The 5,731-nt window shown below is 50.6% G+C and overlaps 1 long non-coding RNA gene across 1 annotated transcript; it reads right to left on the bottom strand.

Annotated features, from left to right (window-relative positions):
• Positions 1 to 8: 8 nt before the first annotated feature.
• LOC130586134 (uncharacterized) lies at positions 9 to 1,721 on the bottom strand. The gene is made up of 3 exons (XR_008966673.1): positions 1,547 to 1,721; positions 1,270 to 1,331; positions 9 to 181 (listed from the first exon to the last, which is right to left on the bottom strand). It is a non-coding gene; the product is annotated as an uncharacterized LOC130586134 (long non-coding RNA).
• Between the last annotated feature and the right edge of the window lie 4,010 nt (positions 1,722 to 5,731).

The raw sequence follows: 5,731 nt of genomic DNA, 5'->3' as shown, positions 1-5,731 counted from the left end.
CCGCCGCCTCCCGCCGCTCTCTCCTCCAGGCTCACCACGCTCCACCGCACCAGGTACTCCGGCCGGCCGGCGTGGCCTCGCCGCTGACGGAGCAGCTCCTCTGGGTACGCCTGCAGCTTGGGCCCCAGCTGCACCAGCAGGCTGCCATTGTGCTTCTCGTTCACCATGGCAGCACATGTGTCTGCAGAGACAGAGGGGAAGCAGGGTCAAGCTTTTATTTCTGAGTTACACGCTGGGGAAAGTGTGAGCAAGCCCCTCAGCTGCTTGACTGTAGAAGCAGCTATGGATCCTGAGATCCTAAAGCCAGGATAAAGCTTTGAAGAAAAACCCACTTTGCAGGGGCTGACATTCACCTTCCAAGGAAATAAGACAGTTTTTCATATACAAAACCTGTTCCCAGCATTACTGGCACACGCAGGAGGTTCTCCTCAAAAAAAACCACAAAAATCCTAACAAAAACCACCAAGGCAAAATAGGCCCTCTTGTAAGACAGCAAATAATGATGGGAGACTTGAGTACTGCTCTCATCTCTGCCACTGCCCACAACATGACCCACACAAGTTGCTGCTTTTGCATTTCTGTCTTTTCTCTTGTTATTTACCATTTATAATGGTTTAGACTGCGAGTTTACCTAGAGCTCACTGTGCACAGGGACCTTTCATTCACCATGCCCTGAAGAAAACAATGAGCAATTTCTCAGGTCTAGTTCATGCATATCAAATCAGGTCACTATCTGAAAGTCTCTCAGTGTTTCCTCCTTGGCCTGTTCTCAGGATTCTTTGCCTTTACAATGTTTCATCAGTGGACAAATTCAACAGAACTAAAAGACTGCTGCTCTCTGTTACCTGATTGTTCTGCACCTTGGGGCTACAAAGAAGACACAGTGCTTCTCTGYTTTCATCCATGCRAAGAGGAGCATGGAAATAATTTKCTGTCAAAAATCWGCAAGCCAGCAGCAAACAAAGCCAYGGATTGAGTTCACACAGGATTCTAGATCAGCCTGATGAGGAAGGATCTCAGAGGAGCTCAGGTGGCAGTGGGAAACTCTCCTACCACTTACACACACTGGCAAGAGAAGCAGCAAAGCAAGATGCTGCTCAGCTGGTGTTAACAAGAGTCATTGTTAAAAAAGGAGTGAGGATACCAAAGAAASAGTCAATCTGTTTAACCAAAGAATATGTTAACTATCCAAGACTATGACAGGTGCATTAAAAATACTTTCCAGCTGCAGAGAGAAGCAGTCTGAACTCCCATGAAATGYATACCTACCTTCACTTGTGCTGCCTTCCTTGGACTTGTCAGCAAGCCAGATGGAAATCTTCTTGCAGCCTCTGTAACAAAAACACCAAGTTATTCTCCTGTGCTTCGTAACAGCGTTTGAATGCCACACCATAAGCCACACAATTGTTTTCTTTAAATTAGTTTGCATAGTGTCCACACACACAGCACCGCTCGCACGGCCGTGCCTCGGTACACACGGGCTTTCCCTCCGGGCCGTCCTGGACACCGCAGAGAGCCGAGCCGCAATGCCGGGCCCTTCACTCACCGCTGCCCCGGAGACACAGCGAGCCCGCACAGGGCAGCGCACAGCAAGGCACGGGTTGCCAACTCACCCCGACACGGGGAGAGGGAAGCGGCCCTTCAAGCGCCGCTCCGACCCCGCTCACGCCCCCGGCGCGGCTCCGGCACAGAGCGGCCCCGGCGCCACCGGGAGGAGGCGGAAAYAGCGCGCCGCTTCCGGGCCCTCTACGGGAGGCGGCGAGGGACACGGGAGCGCCGGGAGCTGCGCGCTCCGCCCGCGTGTGGCCCCGCGCTCCCTCAGAATCCCGGGATGGGTCAGGTTGGGAGGGAAACACCATGTGTCACCYGGTCCAAGCTCCCTGCTCAAGCAGGGTCACCCCAGAGCACTCGCACAGGATGGTGTCCCAATGGTTCTGGAATGTCCCCRGCGAGGGAGACTCCACAGCCTCTCAGGGTATTCTGTCCCGGTGCTGGGGCGCTGCTCAGTGAGGATCCCCTTCCTCACGGTCACCTGCAGCCTCCTGTGCCTCCTGTGCCATTGCCCCACGGGGCAGAGGCTGCTCCCTGCTCTGAGCCTCCCTGCACACCCCACAGACATTGCTGAGGGCCCCTCTCAGGGTCTCCTCTCCAGGCTGGACAGGCCCCGCTCCCTCAGCCTTTCCTCACCAGGGAGGGGCTCCGGTCCCTCTCTGTCACCCTCTGCTGCTCCAGGAGCTCTCTGCTGTCCTGAGGAGCCCAGAACTGGACACAGCCCTCCAGATGTGCCTCAGCAGGGCTGAGCAGAGGGGCAGGATCACCTCCCTGACCTGCTGGCGATGCARTTCCTAATGCAGCCCAGGATCCCATTGGGAATGTCCCCAGGGCACTGCTGGCTGCCCCTCGGGACAGCTTGTGGCTTCCACAGGGGTTTTCAGGCCTGAGCTGGCACTGGAGGGTCACAAAGCTGCCGTTCTCCCATGCTACAGACCAGAAGTGGTGGTGAGAGGTGGAAAAAACATTAAAGATTGGAACATCTTCTGATTCTCCTGGCTAATATTAGAAACCAGAACAAATGGAGGTTGTGAGCTGAAGACTGCACCTGCTAGAGTGCGCTGCTTTTTGGTAATGTTGCACTGCGTGTTTCTGCATTCTCTGTGATTAATTGTCGAGCGCTTCATCAAGCAGGATGGGTGGCAGGAAGGTGAAAAGCATGTCATGTCAGCATTAATATAATTACTGCAATGCACCATTAATCAAGAAATACAGTGCAGCAATGTCAGGCTGTGGCTSTGGGGTGGTTCCAGCCCTGCACCCACCCTCCATCCACCCTGTTGGCTTCAGTGACAGCTGCGCTGGCTCCTGGAAGGTTTGGGGCTCTGAGACTGCCCTGTTCTCAGTGGTGCTGGGGAGCCAATTGCAGCCAGCTGCACACAAGTTTGGCCTATTTCCAGTTCCTTTCCAGCACTGGTGTCACACTGATCTGAAATGCCCATACCATAAAATCTAAATTTGTAACCTTTGCCCGTACTTCCCTTCCTTGATGTGCAGGTTTCTATCAGTCTGATAACATTTGTTTTAAATTATAAACAAACATGAAAATTATCAGCTAAATAGATAAGACTTTGCTTTCTTRCTTGATCCTGGAGCGACTTCATGTATGTGCCCAACCTAATTTGTACCCTCAGTACTAATGCAGTGGATGAGACAATTTCCATGTTTTACAAAAGCAATCAGCAATTAATCAAAACAATATAATGCAATTAACAATAGGCTGGATAAAACTGTTGTGCTGCATCAGTCTGTGGAGACCATCCTCTAAACCTCCAGTGGCACCGATGGTGGGCTGCACATGTTTGTATTTCCAAGGCACACTCTTGATTTCTGCATTAGTACATGTAATTTCTGTTGATGCTATTGATGCTCTCTTTCCAGAATTCCATGGAAGCTCTTGAAATCTGTGTTCTCGATCAATAAATCATTTCCCTTCTCCATTCACTACCAAGATAACTTGTTTGTGACATGGAGAGGTTTTCTGTGGCATTCACATTGGCCTGCTTTTTGCTCTGATGGTCTTGACACTGTGCTTACGTCATTTATCCTAAAAGTAAAGATTATATCTGTGGTACATAAGTGACACACAGCCCCCTGTGCACAAGTGGCATGGGACTGCTTGTGCTGAAAGGGGCTTTATGGTGCTGAACTGTGAGCCACACCTGTGCAGGCATGGGGCTGGTTGTGTGTAACCTGTAAAAGTGAAGCATCTCACTTCCTAATGGGGAAAGAGCCATTTCAGCTGTGTTTTGTTCCTAAGTGCTTTCTGTACAACCTTCTCCCTTCCTGAGGTATTTTCTCCAAACTGCATGCTTTTATCAGTGTGGCCACCTGCTCCAGGCACTGACGCTATGGAGTGGCCAGAAGTTGCATTTTTAGCTGGCCTACTCTTGCCCCAGTAGCCCTGATRGTTGTAATAAGCCCCTCTCCCTTTAATTTTATTCTCACCTTTAGACACTTTATGGAGCCCCCCTATGCCCTGGGCCTGGCACCTCTGCCTGACTTTGAGGTGACTTTGAGTAATGTCTCTCCACTTTGGATTTTTTAATAATGCCACACAGGAGACAGTAAGGATGGAGACTTGCTCAGATAGCTCCCCATCCTCCTCAGTACACAAGCAGATGCAGGAATCTGCCCCCAATCCCCATTTGTCACCCCTACGGCGTGTGTCATCCCCTCTTCCAAAGCATGGTCAAGATCCCAAATCTGTGCACAAAATGATAACATTTATTGAAAGAGTAAATTTTTTTTTTAATACAAAAGAAAGCTCTGTACATAGTACTGTGATTACTTCCACATCCTTCCAGAAACACAACCCTGGAAACTGGAGGGAAAAAAAAAATAATCCCACACACACTTATGCGTACACACACACACACACACRYGCRCACACACACCCCTCAAACCAGTAAAATGAACTAAAAATGTCACCACACAATAAATGCCATTTCATCCCTGATACACAAGTGTTCTTACAAGTCTGCACTTAAATAAAATACACCATTAGCGTTTAACCAGCAGTTGCCTTTGGGGAGCCAGGGAGGGGATGCAGTCAGACACCCTGTAGCAGCAGGGGCTCTCCTGCCATTCTGGCCCAACAGAACTCTGCTCCATAGTGCCAGCAGAAGCAAAGCAGAGCAAAGCCAGGCCACAGCAATGTGCTGGGGCAAAGGACAATGCAAACTGGAAYCCCACGCTTCTCCCTGGATGAATTCCTAGGTACCTACATGATTTTGGAAGCATCACTGAGCAGTTTTCCTACATCTAGCCATGGGACATGGCTCAGCACTCCCACACACTCCGAGCTGCAGGGTTTGCATCACTCCTGGAGCAAGAATTCTGAGGGGAGGCAGCATGCAATGTCACCCTCACCAGATGGGCCACCCCATGCGTCCCACAAGCCCTTCCCAGGCTGCTAACAGATCCAGGGCTGAAAGACCCTTCTGAGAATTCTTAGCACAGGGAGCTTGGAGGGGAYCTGTCTGCATCTGTGTGCTGCAGAAAGGCTGTAGAGGGGGTGCTACAGCCCAGATGGTCAGCCAGTTCTGGAGATGCTGCCTGCACAGCAAGCAGGGAGAACAGGGATTAGCCACTGCTGGTCACTCGCCACAGGGAGGAGTGGGGATGCCCATWTCCCTTAGGCAGTTACGGGCAGCACTGCTCTGCACCAAGAGCAGGGACASAACAGCTGTAGGTCCCTGGACCAGAGGTGAACAGGGTGGTCATCAGACMACCTAGCCCACCTCTGGCTCCTGGGCACACTGCAAACTCCCTGCTCCTGAGGAATGGGGTTCCCACCTCCAGAGACCAGCCACTGCTTCACTTGCCTTCTGCCYGTTAAGCCCAAAATTATGGGTATGAAGTCCTCATTACAGGTAAGAAGGAAACAAGCATCCCACTCAGTTCAGCTTGATTCCCTGGCACATGCTGGTGGATGGAGAGTGCAGCTTAAACGCTAATGCTGAGGGAACATGTCCAAGGTTACAATACAAACTCAAAAGCAAGGCCCCTTTCCTGCCTCCATGCCCGCCCACCCACCCCTCTCCCATCCCCCTGGTACAAACCCCATTAAAACTGTACAGGAGCCAAACTTTTATTCCTTAAAGAATTACATAAATACTGAGTTTAACACTTAGAAAAATAAAGTAATTTTCTTTTTTTTCTTTTTTTCTTTTTTTTT

The sequence above is a fragment of the Malurus melanocephalus genome, unplaced genomic scaffold (assembly GCF_030028575.1).
Source record: "Malurus melanocephalus ecotype Western Australia unplaced genomic scaffold, MMel_1.1 scaffold_1075, whole genome shotgun sequence".
NCBI lineage: Eukaryota > Metazoa > Chordata > Aves > Passeriformes > Maluridae > Malurus > Malurus melanocephalus.
The sequence above is the reverse complement of the archived record's forward strand: the minus strand, read 5'-3'. Positions and strand labels throughout refer to the sequence as shown.